Below are 18,572 nucleotides of genomic sequence, written 5' to 3' on the forward strand. Positions count from 1 at the left end.
TGTATAATTTTTTTGCTATCATTTTAGAGCATGAGCCCAACAATGAGACAGATCTAAAGATCAGGTCAACCACACACTTAGAAAATAATGAGAAATGCCTACGACCAGGTGGATTGGAATAGGAAGTTCGGGTGAAGTTTGGGTTCAGCAGGACTCGGTTAGTCTGCTGGACAAAGGTTAGGCTAATAACTTGTTCTTGGTGCGTATAAATGACAAGGTAAGTGATTACTTCAAATCAAAGAGGAGTACACGGCAAGATGATCCAATCTCGCCGACCTTGTTTATCCTTATGGTAGAAGCATTAAGCAGAGGGGATTCCTTTGGCTGATCAAAGAAGTTATTGCCAACCATACAAGACCACTAGAGGCAGTCAAGGACTTCTTGAGGAGGTATCAGGCTTGAAAATTAATTTGAAAAAAAAGTGACTGCTATATTTCAGATAAATTGTCCACTGCTGGAGCAAGATCAATCGAAAGAACAATTGATATTTTAAAGACATCGTCATATTTAATTTACCTCGGAGTACCAGCAGGTAGGCCTGGTCGACTGAATGAGAAATTGGACTGCAGGGTGGAAAGAGTGGTGCCTCTCTCAGCTAGGCAGATGGTTGCTTATTAATCATGTGGTTACCAGCATCTCGATCCACTCTATGATGGTTTCAGACATCCCAGCAATGATCATCTCGACCATGAAAAAGGAGTATGCTAATTTTTTTCTGGAGATGAGAAGATGGAAGGAAGAAACTACTTCGGTTGAGCTGGAACAAATTCGTTCTACCCTGCAGATGTAGGAAAGGAGGTGATGAGGTTGATCACCTTCTTACTCCAAATTCATAGAGCTAGTCTGGACTCATAAATATTCCTCAAGTCCACAAGAGACGAAAATAGAAATAATTTTTAATAATTTGAAATAAATTGACTGATAAAAAAAAAATGAAATTACAATCCTTTAAATAGTGAACTCAATTCTAAGATGGAGTTTCAAACTCAAAACTCCCCAAAATCATGACTTACTATAAATAGTAAACTTACTGTTTATATACGGTCATGATTCCTATTAGTCTTTTTGGTTTTCACCCAAAATTAGTAAGTATTGAATTTGGCCTAACCATTCTCCTAATTTTTCTAAGGATCAAAAGTTATGATCGAATTAAAACTTACTATTTATAGTAAAAATGAAAATAAAATGGACTTTTGACAGTCGATCTGATGGAATCTCACAAATCTGGCATGGGAAACCAGCATAGCAGGGTTGGTTGGCTAAGGTAGCTTCTCCTACCCAAAATCATATATGATATGTCGAAAAACTCATTCCAGTTTGCGAGATATGAATGTTTTAAGGTTCTGATGGTCCTAATCACGTCTGCCTCCAATCAAACCTTTAGTCCACCTTGGCCATTAGAGTGTCCGCCACCAGCTCTACATCGTACCCACAATGGGGGTGAATTAAGTGGCTTAAGGATAGTAGAAACTTATTTTTCACGGTGGCTAGTCGGTGGGGGAGATTATGATATTTGGAACGTGGACTGGACCGGGCTTGACCCTCTGAAAGATTGGAGCAATAACCAGATTCTAGACAGTTTGATTCAGCTCAGAGTCTGTGATATTCTTGGTCCTAAGGGGATCATCCAAAACTCCCCCATCTATGGTGTGCTCCCTTAGGAAGTCCTGTTCACATTCAGAGGAAAGGTTTTCACACATCCCAGGACGAGGACAGATGCATTTGGACTCTAGAGGCCTAAAGGATTAGGTCTTTTGCCACCTAGAGAAGCCGATCTAGATGGGTTTGGCATGCAAAAATGCCACTGAAGGCAAAGATCTCTATTTTTGTTTGGAAATTGTTGCATGGCGCAATTCTTGTTGATGGGAGAATCCAAGTGCATGGAATCAGCTTGGTTTCAAAGTATGCCTGCTGTACATTAGCATCCAAACCAAACACTGAATCTTTAAATCACCTCTTCGCCTTGGGAGAGTTGGCAACTAAGGTATGGATTCATTTTTTATGTAGAGCGGGTCGCAAATAGTTTCATGGCCAAGATGGATCAGAAAAGGCCCGATCGGAGATAAAGATGATCAGGACCGTCAGAACTTAAAATGGATGTATCTCGCAAACCGTAATAAGCTATTGGATGTACCATATGATTTTTGGGTAGGACGAGCTACCTTAGCCACCCAACCCCGCTATGCGAGGTTGCACATGCCGAATTTGCGAAATACCATTAGATTGATGGTCGAATTCCTATTTTAATTTCATTTTTACTATTTATGGTAAGTTTTAGTTTGATTATAACTCTTCATCCGTTGGCCAAAAACCATGCACACTAATAGGAATCACGACCGTTTATAAAAATAGCAAGTTTACTATTTATAGTAAGTCGCAATTTCTAAAAGTTTTAGTTTTAGTTGTAGTTTAATTCTGAAACTTATTCCATGGCTTAGTATCCCTATTTAAAGGGGTGTAAACTCATTTATCATTCATCAATTAATTTATGAATTTTCTAGAATATTATTTTTACTTTCTTGCTTCTTTTTGTTCATGGATTTGAAAAGTATTTGTGATGAGTTCAAAGAAGCTCCGTTGAATGTAGTTATCCTTGAGAAAGACGGTGATTGACCTCATTCATCAATTTCAATGTAACTTTTGAAATTTCTTTTATGGAAGGCCAATTAGCGGCAATGTGAGTTGCCTAGAGGATGCTGGGTGGGGCCCACTGTAATATCTCTGAGAAATTAATTCCATTCATCCATTTTATGAACTCGTTTTAGGACGTGATACCAAAAATGAGGTGGATACACGACTCAAGTGGGTAGAGGGAATATTGGGGAAAGAAATTCCCACCGTTGAAACCTTCCCGGACTCCACCCGAACCGTTTACAAGGTCATTCCAAATGGGATGAAGTGAAAACACTAAAAATATAGCCTAATGCATAGCTTTTATTGCCATAAGAATGCTTCAATGGTGCTCAATGAATGCTCACTATTTCCACTCGTGTGGCTCACTTGAGTATTTGATACACATATTTTTTGGTCGCACCTCCTAAAATTAGCTCTCAAAATGAATGGACGGGGTGGATTTCACACAAACATCTCGTTGGGCCCCACCAAGCATCCTTGCGCAGGAACTTCCTGCGAAAGTCTTTTGCAGGAAATCCATGTCCCCCTAGTGGTGGTGTGCGGCTTTGACTCCATGCATGGATTCATTCCATGCCTTATCTTCTGGGAGGTGTGTAATGAAGGGAAATATGACCAGTATGAAAATCACCAAGTAGATGCCAACAGGATCATTTTCTGAGTTCGAAGGTGGCTTCATTGGAACAGCCCGCTGCTCTCACCCATTAAAGATAAACTATTTACTCGGTGATAGATCATTCAAGACTTGGGGCTGGCTGGGTTAATATAAATGCCGATTGTTCATTGGGTGGAAATTTAGGTTTTTGTGGGGGAGGGGGTGTTTGCAAAGGAAGCTCAGGTGAATTCAATTTTGCTTATGCTATCAGTTATGGCCAGGGAAGGGAACGAATGTTCAAGCTAAGGCACGCGCATTGATAGAGGGACTGTCTAATTGTATTTGACGATGATATTCCAAAATCTTGTTAGAGAGTGACTCAATGATTGTAATGGATATCCTAAATCAGGAAAGGCCGCCAAATTGGAATTTATGGTATGGTTGGAACTGCATCTGCTCGCTTGGGAGGGGAATTGAACTCAAGATTTATTACGCTCCTCGTGAGGTGACTGGGGTAGCGGATGCGCCGGCTAGGTTAGCGAGTGAGTCTCAGTCCTCTATTGTGTTTCAGGACGAGTCAGATCGACCTCCCTCGAGCAGTTCGGGGGATGCAACAAGCTGAGGCTGGGTCAGAAGAGAGATATCAAGAACTATTCTTTTTCTATCGAATGTAGAGTTATAAGATAGGCAGTCAATAGGAGCTCTTTTTTGTTTCTCCGAGCTGCCCAAAATATATAGCTGGTCCTGGAGAGTGCCTCTTTTTGTTTCTTTGGTTGATGGGAAAAGTTTGTGTTTTCGTGGAGGTCATTTTGGCACTCTTTCTTTGTTGCAGCCCTATCTTTTGTTTGGCCCTCCAAATGTTCTATACAAGCCTATAATAATTTTAATAAAAGTTTGAGGCATTTTTCCAAAATATAAAAGTGGGGATTGAACGCCTATAATAAAAAGCACCATAGAAGACAGTCGGCATTGAATGCCTACCATTGAGAACTTCAGGGCTACAGAAGTTTTGGATCTACCTTATTTTTAGTCCCATGCATTAAAATAATATAAGAAAATAAAAGCACGATGTGAACAAAACATAAACATTATGTGCCGCCTTATAGTTTACGTGATGCGAGCCTCTTTTAAAAATCCATATATGTCAACGGCTAAAAATATCAATTTAAGTTATCATTACTTATTTATAACTATGCATGCATTCTTTTCAAAATTCATACCCGTCAACATGTAAAAATACCAAATTAAGTCCTCATTACTTATTTATTACCATACATGCATTTACAGCTAATCAAACAAGGCCTTATAGGAAGTGGGTCAATGGCACCAATTAATAAAGGTAGGGTATGGGTTAGAATGAACTAAGCATGTCTAATTTTTGGGCTATGGACCTAACATGGTCTGAAAAACATGATCGATGGGGTGGATTTTACATCAAAACAAAGATGGAGCCCACCCAAACCGCAACCCGTGAAATTACTCTTCCTCGATACCTAAGATGTAAAAGTGAAACAATTCTCTTGGAAAGGTCCACCCTTTATTTTAGAGGTCCACTAGATGTGTAAGTAAGATCTACTCGGACCATTAGATGTGTAATCCTATTTATGGATAACAACCAAAAAACTAGTTTTAAACGTGATTCATGTGAGCCACATCAAGGAAAACCGTTGGGAGAAAGATGTCTACCCTTGATATTTATAGGACCCACTGCGATTATTATAAAAGATCCACTCTAACCATTAGATATCACATCAAAACTTAGAACCCTAGCCCCAACATCCACCCCAGCTGTTATTCAGGTGGGTCATTTTAAGGGAAACAGTTTGGAGGGTAAGCATTGCCATGTATAGTATTTCCAATCGCGTGGTCCACTTAAAATATAGATGGACCTGAATTTTAGTCCCCGGCCTAACATGCGATGACACACCTGCTGGCTTGTTGGATTTTACATAAACACCATAGTGGGCCCCACCAAAGACATTAACCCCTTCTCTCTTTTGGATAATTAACATCATGCTCTGAGTCCAATCGACTGAAATTAGAGTATCAATGGGCCGGGCTCCAGCCCAACAAAATCAGAATTTCTAATAAGCTCGGCATGACGGCCCAGCCCAAAACAATTTAAAATCTGGGCCGAGACTAACCCATGCCTGGCCATTGACGGCCCTAATTGGAATAGGACGTGAATTAAGTAGAGGGAGGGATAACAGCTTAGTCTTAGTAGGTGAGGCCCTGACCGTGAAGCCCACTTTGATGTATGTGTTGTATATCAACATTGTCCATTTTTATAGATCATTATAGGGCATGGTACCAAAAAAGAGGTAGACCCAAATCTTAGGTGGACCATATAGTAGGGATTGAATTCTCACCATTAAAAACTTTTAGGGGCACAAAAGTTTGGAATCAAGCTAATATTTATTTTGTTCATCCAAATCTTGGGACCTTATAACTAGGTTGGATGGAAAATAAACGTTACAATAGGCTTTAAAAAGTTTTTAATGGTGGGAGTCCAATCAAGGGAGTTTTTAACAATGGATATTCAATCACCACTATTTTCCTTTGTTGTGGTCCACCTGAGATTCAGATCTACATCACTTTTAGGACCATGCCATAAATGAGCTGGTAAAACGGATGAATGGTGTGGATATACAACACATACATCAATGTGGGCCTCATAGTCATAGCCTGGCCAACAAAGTTGTTGCCACTTCTACATCTAATCCGCACTTCCAAGGATGTTTTAAACTTTAACGGGCTGGGCAGGCTAATGGGCCTTTGGCCATCTTAGTTCATGCCCAACAGTCTTAAAATTTAAGCTTGAGACCGACCTTCACAGCCTGATACTTCCACCTAAGCCCTGCCCCAGGCAGGCTAGGTACGGAGGCCCATGGCCAACCCAGCCCACTAACACCCTTAGCAGAGGGTATATGCTGGATCTTAAACCAATGGAGGCGGATTTCCCCTTTAGCATGTGGTTCCTGGGCAAGGATTCTGGGTGGGGCCCACTGTAATGTTTGTGATAAAACCAACCCGTTCATCTGTTTTTCAAGCTCATTTTACGATATGTCCATCTATTTTTCAAGCTCATTTTAAGATATGTGACCAAAAATTAAGAGGATCCAAAACTCAAGTGGGCCGTATGAGAAACAGTGCGGAACGTAACTAAAACCGTTGAAATCTTCCTAAGCTCCACCTTGATGTTTATATTCCATCCAAACCGTTTATGAGGTCATTTTCACTGAAACGGTGGTCACTAAATCTCCACTGTTTCCTCTTGTGTGGCTCAGTTTAATTTTGGATAAACTTTATTTTTGGTTGCATGTCCTAAAATGAACTTGGAAAACGGATGGACGGAGTGGCTTTCTCAAAAACATTGTAGTGTCCCACACGAAGGATCCTTGTGCAGGAACTTATTGCCGAAGGCTTTTGCAGGAAATCCGCGTACTAAACCAGGGAAGCGGATTGGCTCGTGTACCACACACCAGCTATATAGGAACACGGATTGCGTCCTACCCCACCGCGGACAGTAATCCCTCCAAGCAGGGCTCTGTGGGCCCACCGTGATGTAAGTTTTTTGTCCACGCCGTTTATGCTTTTCTCGTATCATTTTAAGGTACTAGCCAAAAAATGAGGCAGGTCCAATGCTTAAATGGACCACAAAGTAGAGATTGAACGTCTACCAATAAAAACTACTATGGGAACTGCAGAAGTTTCCGATGAAGCTGATATTTGTGTTTTCACTTCATCCACATCTACGTGACCTTATGAATAGGTTGGATGGTAAAAAAACATCACGGTGGCCCTTAGAAAGGTTTCAACAGTGGGTGTCATTATCACTGCAGCGTCATCTGGTGTGGTCCAGTGGATCTGTGGACCTACTTCATTTTACAGATCCTCCTTCATTTTTAGGATCATATCTTAAAATGATATGAAAAAAGATGCTAACGGCGTGGACAAAACACTTACATCATGGTGGGCCCCACATAGCCCTGCCCAGACAGATTACCGTCCGGGTGGGGGTTGGACGCAATCTGCGTCCACTGTTGTATAGCTGTTGTAAGTACGTCGTCCGAAGACGAGCAATGATGCTCCTCGAGCTCCGAGTTATACGAACGGTTCAAAGGAGATCAAAGTTACATGGGCCCTACAGTGATGTATTTATTATATCTACACTGTTCATCTAATTTTAGAGATCATTTTAGAGTATTATCCAAAAAAATGAATCATATTCAAAGATCATCCAGACCACACCACAAATAGCAACGTATTTTCACTGTTAAACAATTCGTAGGGCCCACCATAATGCTTATTTTCCATCCAATCTGTTCATAAGGTCACAATGACCTGAATTATGAGGAAAAACAAATTTCATATTGATCCAAAACTTTTGTGACCCCAAAAAGGGTTTCAATGGTAGATGTTCACTCCCCCACTGCTTTTTGCAGTGTGGTCCATTGATAGTTAGATCTGTCTTATTTTTCGTCTCAAGCCTTAAGATGAGCTCGCCCAATGGATGGACAGTTTGGATATAACACATACCTCATGCTAGAAATCAGTGGAGATTGAGTGTTGTATCATTTAAACTTCTAATGACTCATGTAAATGTTTACTTACGGTTTATGTGCCATCAAATCCATTGCCAATGTTACATATCCCTTGATGAAGTTACTAAACAAATATCAACTTTATCAGGAACTTTTTTGACTCATTAACGGTCAATCATCATTGTTTCCTATGCTATAGTCACCTAATAAATGTATCTTGCAAGGCTCCAAAACTTAGTAGACCTGATTCTTGCTCAAGTGGGGTCACGCGGGTCATCTAGGGTTCGGTGGCCTTAACTATCTCAGATTTTGCTCGAAACTATTGTCAAGCCTCCTAATATCATGTTCAACGTGTAAGCAAAATTTCAGTCGTAACAAGTCTAGTTAGAGTCACGGAAATGTAGTAGATTCGATTTCAGCTTGGGAGGGGTCGAGTGGGGTCATATAGGGTTAAGTGGCCTTAATTGGGTCAGATTCGGCTCGAAACTGGTATCAAGCCTCATAAGACCACATTGGACGCACCGACAAGGCGTTAAAACTTAGTAGACCCAATTTAGGCTCTGGTGGGGTCAACTAGGATTTATGGTCTCAATTGGCTGGAACTCTTCTTGAAACTTGAGGGGAGCCTTCTAAGACCAATTCCAGCGTATCAGCAAAATTTTGGCCTAAACAGAGATCGTTTGAGGAGCCGAAACAGAGTAGACGATTAAGGCTCGAGTAGGGTCAAGCGGGGTCATGTAGAGTTCAATGGCCATCAATGGGTTAGATTTGGCTCGAAATTGATGGACCACATTAGACATGTCAGCCATATATCAGCTCGAACAGAGCTCTATTGACACACCAAAACTTAATAGCCCGGATTCCAACTCAGTTGGGGTCAAGCGAGGTTAACAAGGGTTCTGTAGCCATAACTAGCTCGAATTTGGCTCAAAACTCATGTCAAGCCTTATAGGAGCAAGTCCGACCTGTCATAAAACATTTTGGCCAGAACAGGGCTTATTTGAGGCATCGAAACAGTGTTGACCTAATTTTTTGTGTTGTTTGCTAGAATGTTTTGGCTTCGCTACTCGTTTACATCAACGCTGTTTTAGCCTTTCCATCAATCTGATAGAAAAAAATTTCACCGTATGGCCACGGAGAGAATTGGTTTCACATTCATAAATGGAAGTATTTCAAACAAACATTAGTGACAAGAAAACTATAACAAGAACTTCAAATTTGTAAAACCCCAAGCTATGATTAAACTGGACCCAAATAGCTTTATTTTGCCATTTCATTTAAGATATGAACAAAAAAGGAAGTAAATCCAAAGCTAAAGTAAACGGCACGCGTTGAAACTTACATAGGGCCCACTATGATGCTTATTTGAGATCCAACTTGTTCATAAGGACACACAGACATGGATGAAGGGAAAATACAAATATCATCTTGATCCAAAACTTCTATAGCCACTGAGAAGTTTTCAATAGTAGGCATTTAATCTCTACTGTTTTTTATTGTGTTGTCCACTTGCGGTTTACGTCTCCCTTATTTATTTCCTTTTCTTTTGGCTTTATATTTTAATATGTGTTTTAAAAAAGAAAAGAAAAAAGAAAAAAAAGAAAAGAAAAAAAAAAGGGACAACATAGATATAACACATACATCACGGTGCGGTGTCCATTAATCCCCCTTAATGGATGCATCTTGAGAATGGGACAGAATATATTTAAAAAGCATGGCCGCCTGTATAAATTCTAGACAGTTTTAATGATCGGCGTTTCCATTCTAGATATTCCATGAGGGAGCATGCATGATGGAATTAATGAACGCTTTCCGAGTGTGTTTGAAATTGTCTCTCATTGCTGTTTCATAACCTCAAGTAGACAGTCTACTTGTAGACCACACCGAATTTAGATAGGGAATGGTCATATAATCGCCAGCTGATGAACGAGTTGGATCCCATCTACATGAACTCTTCCGTTCACGTAGCGTCCGTTCGTTCGTATGATGCGATCTTCCGACACGTGTCGTTTAGATAGGGAATGGTCATATAATCCACTGCTTGCACTAGTCAGACAAGACTTTTCCATCTTGAAACGAAAGGGAGGTATTAACCAAGACAAGGAGGGGCCAGTAGATGTAGCACGGTCTGATCAGCAAGATAAGATGCAAGGTGTTTGTGACAATGCTGCAATGAACCAACACGATCAACTGCAGGGTGTATGCGATAATGCAGCTGTGCATCCCAAGATAGGCAGCTAGTTGTTCACGTTGTACACGATATTTTTTATCTGATATCTAACATTTCATTCTTTGAAAATAACAATTTTCATTCCAACAAAATATAAATCACTGTTCAAACACTAAATTCAAAGTTCCCCACATTCTCTCTGCACATAACAATAGAGAAGATGATCAAACCACAAAAGAAGCAAATTCAAACTGCCACCACTGACTTCAAGATACCGATCCGGTCATCACATGCAAGCATTTTCTGCTTGGCAAGATTTCGCAAATTGAATATATATCGTTATACACTGAAAAAACATGATATAAGTCATATAAGTATATTTACCCTTGTGTAATCCATCTTTTTCTTTATTATCTAAACAAGACAAATTGTAAATGTCAAAGGAAAACTGTTTTCCTTATTCCATTGTTAGGAATGGAATCATTGGGATTCAGACATGGCCTTTATGTGCCACAGTGCTTTCAGAAGCAGAGAGTCAAATCATTGGTATTGACTGTCTGTTAGGATCGCCTCATATTTATAGGCCACCTTGAAAAATTCATCTCAATTAGAGAATTTTAACCTTCCAAAATTAGCATATCTATTTATATTGTCAATTTACAGAGCCATCAAAGGAAATAGCTATAGTCATGAGAAGTTGGGAGCAAATAAGTTATCACGGAGGCAAACTATAGGGACAGCAGCACAGAACCAAGACAAGGTCTACAAGGAGCCACCACTAGCGCCCTTGTTCGAGCCTGGTGAGTTCAATTCATGGTCATTTTGGATGGCTGGGATTGCAGCTTTCATGGCTACCTTCCTATTCCTCTGCATCACCATCCTTACTGCCATGGGTGTCAAAAGGACACCTACCATGTGTGCCGGTGTGGGTTTATTCAGGGGATTGCATGGGCCTTTGGTGGCCTGATCTTTGCCTTGGTCTATTGCACGTCTGGGATTTCAGGTGAACACCAAAACCCAGCTTTGACCTATGGGCTGTTGCTGGCTAGGAAACTGTCCCTGGCAAGGGCTGTTTCTACATGTTGATGCTTGGGGCCAATTTGTGGGGCTGGTGTGGTCAAAATGTTCCAAAAGGGCCATTTTTTGTTATCTTTATTTGATTTTGATTTTTTTTATTTTTGATTATTATTATTATTGGGGGTGTCGGAGCCAATGTTGTGAGACATGGATACAACAATGGAGGTTTGGGTGCTGAGATTGTGGGCACCTTTGTGCTTCCGTACAGTCTTCTCTGCCATTGATGCCAAAGCAAATGCCAGATATCCTGATGTGACTATCCTTGTAACTCTTCCAATTGGGTTTTAGTGTTCCTAGTGCACTTGACCACCATCCCCATCACTGGAACTGGTATCGACCCAGCCAGGAACCTTGGAGCTGCCATCATCATGCGCGGGATGGCCCTTGGATATTCTTGGTGGGCCCATTCATTGGAGCAGCACTTGCAGCAGTGTACCATTAGATTGTGATAAGGGCAATCCTGTTTATGAATATGAAATGTTGAGTTGATATTGATGATGATTATGTGTGTAAACTAAGAAGGTTGTGCTGTCTAGTTTGCTGAAATAAAAAGAAGTTATATTCATATGACCAAAACAATTCATTGGAGACATGATAGCTAATGCAGCTCAGTGGACTATTAGACCTTTGTTTCAGAGGTTTGTTTTTATATGTGGCACAGATGGGATGGAAAAGTTCATCTATGTAAGCATGAGTGCTGTCCCATGTGAAGTGAGACAAACCAATTTGATGGTCTAAACTGTTGAGAAGACCTCTGATGTGTAAATGCACCAGGCATACTATGGGTGGTGGAGAATGACATTGAGAACTCCATAAATTGATTGAATCGATTACTATTACTGAATCTCAGAAAAGATACTGAGGAGAAGGTTGGTTTCAAGCTCCAATTCAAACAGGAATACACCATGCTAATGTGCCTTGGAATTGAGTCTACTAAAGTTGGCCTCTTTCTCTTACTCATTGGAGTAAAATGGGTTCCTTTGTCATTTGTTTCCTTGCCTCTTTGATGCAAAACAATCAGATCATAGTAAAATACTGAATTTTATTGATTGATTGAAGAAAATATTATGTAATAAGGGGAATATCAACCTGACTTCCGCGAAAAGCAAACGAAGTAAACATCAATATCTAATATTTGGTAATCCATGAAAACATATAATCTAATATACCATGAAAAGAAGTCACATAAAACACCCAACGGGCCCATATTGTCCCCCTAAGCAGATGGCATGTGGGAGTAGCACTTTGTCAGGGGTGGAATGGGCTTTAGTGGTTTAGGGAAGAGTTACATTGAAAGTGTTTTTTTGTTTGGAAGCATACAGATAACATTCTATCCATATATAAGATGCCCAATAGATGTCCAATGTGCAGTGAAGCAGAGGAGAATTGCTCATGGTTACTGATTCATTGTAACTATGCATATCAAGTGTGGACAGCAATTTTCAGAAATTTTGGAGTGAATTGGGTCACTCAGATGACAGTGTTGGAGCTTTCTGCAGGGTGGATAGGATCGAAGTGGAAGATAGTGGAAAGAGAGAAATGCTTGTATTTTCAAAGGAAAGAGTTCTCCTCTGGGATATTGCACAGAATTTTCAACCTGATGGTGGAATAGACCTCATTTGATAATCGGGCAGTGGGAATCCAGTGGAATCAGTTTTAGGTGAGCTGGGAAGTGATCTTATGGGAAAGCGAAGGGCAGTGACGCAAGGAAGGGATTATAAGATAAAGTTGGGATAGTGTGAAATTTTTGTACAATGCTGTTGCTAGGTTCTCAGTTTTTCCTTGTGCCATGCCTATGTATAGTTCTTCATTTAGCTTCCATGAGTTTGTAATTATTTGCATCTTTTGAGTGATAAAAACACCCATTCATTGAAAAGAAAGGAGACGATGCGTGTGAATAGTGGGTCCTATCCTTTCCACCAATTAGAGACCAAGGATCAATTCATTTGTGCTCCCATGTGCTACCAAACTGCACGTTTAGATCCAAAAGAGTTTAGATCCAAAAGACCTAAGACGAGGGGTCCTCTAGCTGATGGAAGGATTTTAGTGGGCCGACATATCATATGCATGCATGCATATCATAACATATTTCAGCTGGAGATGAAATTGAAGAAGAATTGAAGGGTGAGATATGCACGAATCACTTGGTTAATATAAAGAAAACCATCCTTCCTATCCTTTATTGATGCGTGAGGGTGCATGTCAGATCTTAAACCAGTCCATTCCTTCATCCATTTGTACCCTTGTTTTGAATTCTTCAGGCATATTGCCAACTGCAGTTCTTGGAGGGTCATGACATGTTGCAGCAGATCAGGAAGCATATTCGATTAAGAGCAATCGCCAATCTCTTAACATCTATGTTTCGGCATTTCTCCTTCCTCCACTCCCCACTCTAATTCAAGAAATCCAATATGTAAAACTTCGAGCAGAGGAAATCCTTCAACTGTGCAAACCATTTCCTTTCTTAATTTCAGAATCTGAAGGGTTTGACAGCCTCTCAACCATTCCCATCAGGTTTTGCTCTAACTTAGAACCTATCAAGCATAGCTCGATGAGGTATGGTGGAAATCATACAGGTATAGTGGTTTCTCTATGTGTGTAAACAAATCCATATTATGTTATATGCTGATGATTTGAAAAAGACAACTGGAATTGGGCATTCACCAACTGGAATTGGGAATTCACACAGCAGTTGCGATTATCTGAGTCAGACCAATTTACCAGTGGAGCAGGATAATGCCTTTTTGTGATCCCCACTTCTTCCCAATTCTCACAAATTGGTTAGTTTCTCCAACCCATCTTCCATCCAGCTTCCACCCTCAACAACTGGTAGAGTCTGGACATTGTTTAAGTGATGATGTGGCATGTGCTTTCTGATTCTGCACAGTGGTGCTTGATCCTGTATAGTCAAAGATGCCTTATTTGTTCCATCTTCCCATATCATTCTGCAGCCTGTTAATATAAGCAGAGTGTATATCACTAGTCTATACTCAAGACATAGGTACCTAAGGTGGATAAGAGACCCAATTTCATCTAGTAGACCATAGAGCTGTGTGTTTCAGATATCCATCACCCTATGAAATTTGAAACCTCCAGAATGAATTCCAAACTGCTTTTTCCCAAGCATTTCATGCTCTTGGGTGAAGCGCAAGAATGAACAGAGGTGTAAAGATCTACATGTGCGGAAATCATGCTTTTCCTTTCTGCCACCTGAATCATGCTTCTATCAACCAGCTCCTCTAGGTAATCCTTTTCAACATCTTCCATTTCTTCTTCTCCTCTTCTCTGTACCAAGCCTTCAGCTATCCACAGAGAAATCAATTCAACCATGACACTTATGTATGAAATCCACTGAGACAATAGGCCCCACCATGAAGATTGCCCTTCTAAAGTTTAGACAAAACCTACTTCGTATTGGATCTGGCCTGGGGAAGAATTCTTTATGCATGCTTTGGATCATCAGCATGTGCCTCCCAAGAGAGCCAACATGAAGGTATGATCAACTGATCGCAACTGTTGATCTTGCGAGTTCCATTCATCTCGACCGAGTCGACTTGCCTGGTTAAATGTTTCACTTTTAAAATGGAAATTCTTGCAACAAAATTTATTAAGGTAACCTCAAGAAAAGCATAGTTTGTTAAGCAGTAATTCATTTTTTTAACACATTTTAATGCTTCAACAGTTTCATATTGTCAATTCACAGAGCCATCAAAGGGATAGCTATAGTCATGTGAAGCTGGGAGCAAACAGGTTTTTAGAGAGGTGGCCCATAGGGACAGCAGCACAGAGCCATTGCAGAGTTCATGTCTACATTCCTATTCCTCTACATCACCATCCTCACTGTCATTGGTGTCAAAAGGACACCTACCATGTTTTCCAGTGTGGGTATTCAGGGGATTGCATGGGCATTTGGTGGCATGATCTTTGCCTTGGTCTATTGTATGACTGGGATTTCAGGTGGACACATAAACACAGTTGTGATGTTTGTGCTGCTGCTTTCTTTTCTCATTCTTTTTCCTTTTCATTTTATTTTCCTTTCTTTCTTAATGGAACGTGGAAGCACTCACCTGAAATTTCTTGACCGGAACAACCATTCCGGCGAGTGCCAACAAAACAGCAGCAACCCTATGGTGGCCAGGAAGATCTCCCTAATAAGGGTTGTTTTCTACGTAGTGATGCAGTGGTTGGGGGCAATCTGTGGGGCTGGTGCGGTGAAAGGATTCTAAAAGGGCCCTTACCAGATGTTGGGTGGGGGAGCCAATGTTGCGAAGCATGGCTACACTGGGGGAGATGGTTTGTGTGTTGAGATTGTGGGCACCTTTGTTCTTGTCTACACAGTCTTCTCTGCAACTGATGCAAAGAGAAATGCCAGAGATTCTCATGTGCATATCCTTGCACCTCTCCCAATTGAGTTAGTTGTGTTGTTATTGCACTGGACACCCTCCCATCATTGGAAGCAGCATCAACACAGCCTTTGAGCTGCCATCATCTACAAAAAGGAGCTGCCATCATCTACAAAAAGAACCATGCGTGGGATGACTATTGGATATTCTAGGTAGGCCCATTCATTGGGGCAGCTCTTGCAGCATTATACCATCAAATTGTGTTAAGGTCAATCCCATTCAAGGCCAGGGCTTAGATTCTCTACAACATCACTCTTTCTTCTCCAGTTTTCTTTCTTTGTCATTTTCCTTGTGCAATCCTGTGTGTGTAATGACCTAAGATTTTGGTACACGTGCGTACACATACATGTATGTACAATTGTCTTCATTGGAGTATACACACATAAATCCATGCATACATCCACGCATCCATGCACGCATGCATCTATCGGCTCATGCAAATTGTGACCGTTGATATGTGTGATCGTTTTGTTTAGTGCGAACTATTAATTAATGTCATTAATGATTACATGATTTTGGTAGAATATATATAAGTTTATTTATAATGCACTCTCTCAACTCATATACTTAAGACCACGTGTTTAATTATTAACTAATCCAAATTTAGCCAACATCAACTATTGACTGTGCACTGAGATTAAACTGATCTTAACCACTAGATTGTTGTTAAAAAATAAAATAAAAATTGAGAACAACCCAGTTTTTGTGGGAACCAACCCTACCGTCCGCTTGTGTGTGGCTCACTTGAGTTTTGGATCAATCTCATTTTTTACCTTATATCCTCTCATGGCCAGGCCGAGATGATAGACGGAGTAGATTTATATCATCGTTAGTGGGACTCACCATATCTTTTTTTTTAAAATAATAATAAAATAAAAATAAAAAATTTATCTTCCACCGCTGCCTAACCCACCTTCTCCATTCTTCCTTCCTTTTCGTATGGTAATGGGCACCGAACCCTCCTACGAAACGAAATTGCCTACACTCCCCACTCTTCCGCCTCATTTCTCACATCCATTAAAAAGGAAGGAAAGATATAAACAAAGATTCAATCATATCGAAAGGAGAGAGTGGGAGAGAGAAAACTCTGTAGATAGAGAGAGAGAGAGAGAGAGAGAGAGAGAGAGAGAGAGAGTGGAGCAAGGTGGGATCATTAGATTTTTGAGGTAGGTAATCTTATCTTGAAGTTTATCATTTTCAGTTAATTATGATGATTATTTATTACAAAATTTTAATAGGAATATTATTTTTAGTTGATTATTATGTGGGTAATCCTACTCATTTATGAATTTTCTATTTTTATATATTTCTGTGAATTAAAATTTGAAATAAATTTCTTATAAATAGAATTATTAAATTCATTTATACATGATGTTTATATTGTTGAATTTAATATTAATTTAATTTTATTAATTCATAAAATTCAATTTTATTCTAACATCAAATCTGAAATTTAGTTTTAGGTATATTAAATTAAATTCACTAAATTTAGACTTTAATTCTAAGTTAGAATATCTAATTTAAGTTTGTTTGATTAAAGTAAATATTAATTGCTTTATTTCTGTCCTTTTCAAAAGAGAGAAAAAAAATACAGAATAAAATATATAATTTATCTAAGTTTATTTTTTAATTTATTAATTCTTATTTTTTTGTTAAGATTAAAAATTAAATATAAATTATTCCTAAATTTTAAAAAATTAATTAATCTGTAAGTAAATTATTAAGAATAGATTAAATTCAAATTAATTTATGAATTTATTTAAATTAGTAAATTTGAATTACTTTTAAAATATTTTTAATTAATGAGTATGCTAGTTATTAAATTTAATCGTGTAATTAATTCGAATTATATATATATTTAGAATTAATTATAAAAAAATATTTTAATTTAAAATTAAATAAAAAAATAGTATTTAAAGTTCAAATTAATAACTTCCTTTAACTGATTAAATTTAGATATAAAAATAAATAATAATAAAATTCTGAATTCAGATTTAAAACAATTAGATTAAAATTTTTTAAGATATATTAACTTAAATTATTAAATAATAATTTTATTATATTATTAATGTTATATTATAAAAATCAGTGTAATATTTTTGTTTCTGTAAAGATTAAAATCCAAATTTTAATTATAAAATTTTAAAGAGTTAATTAATTTAAATAAACTTAAGTTTAAGAAATTTTTTCAAAATTTTGGAATTGAAACTAAATTGATTAGATTTCTATAATTTGGAATTCTAGTGATTAATGTATATTTAAAACTTTGTTATATTAAAATTTTAATAAAGTATAATATTAGATTTTTAACTTGAAAAAAAAAAATCTTTTCCTTATAATTCAAAATTTTTATTTAAATAATTTATCGATTAAACCTAAATATACATTCTCAATGAATTATCAAAGAGAAATTAAAATTTGTTATAAAATAATCAAGTTATTTCAATATATATATATATATATATATATATATATATATATATATATATATATGTATATATTTGTTAAGTTTATGTGATAAATAAAATGAAAATTTTAATTTTAGAATTTAGTGAATAAAAATAATAAATATTTTTATGCTAATATTTAACATTATTTAAGTGTAAAAAAATTAATTTAATTAAAGTTAGAATTTAAATAAAATTTCTTGTACATTATTTCATAGTAATTCTTAAATTAAATAATAGTAAAAATAATTTTTATTTAAGTATTTGAATTATTAAAGTTTTAACAAAATGATAGCTAGAATTATTAATTAGAAATAAAAATTTATATTATTGATATTTTCGATTGTGAAACAATGATTCATCTTACCTACCATATCAGCCCAACAACATGAACAATAGAAAACCTTGATTGGAAGCAATCATGGTAAAACAGACTGGTGTCTCGAAACTCAACTTCTCACGCATCCAGCGAGTGTAGACAGCAAATTAATGCTATATGTTGCATCAGCGGGAGAAACTCGTTGAGAACGTAAGCGTGGGTCAGGTCTAGCATACGACACTAAGTAGGTTGTGGGCGTATGGTCTAGTCCAGAAATCGATGGTCCAAAAATCAAGTGGGTGATTCTCCTCTATTTTTGAACTTTCTGATTTTATGTATTTTAAAATCTTTTTTAACATAATGACTTTAAATTAATATTGTCAAAT

The 18,572-nt window shown here is 38.0% G+C and overlaps 2 pseudogenes; both read left to right on the plus strand.

Moving 5' to 3' along the window:
* The first annotated feature begins 1,798 nt into the window (after positions 1-1,798).
* LOC131255361 (aquaporin PIP1-2-like) lies at positions 1,799-13,413 on the plus strand (annotated as a pseudogene).
* Positions 13,414-14,504: 1,091 nt separating this feature from the next.
* LOC131255362 (aquaporin PIP1-2-like) lies at positions 14,505-15,739 on the plus strand (annotated as a pseudogene).
* Positions 15,740-18,572: the final 2,833 nt, after the last annotated feature.

This window comes from Magnolia sinica, chromosome 9 (genome assembly GCF_029962835.1).
Source record: "Magnolia sinica isolate HGM2019 chromosome 9, MsV1, whole genome shotgun sequence".
NCBI lineage: Eukaryota > Viridiplantae > Streptophyta > Magnoliopsida > Magnoliales > Magnoliaceae > Magnolia > Magnolia sinica.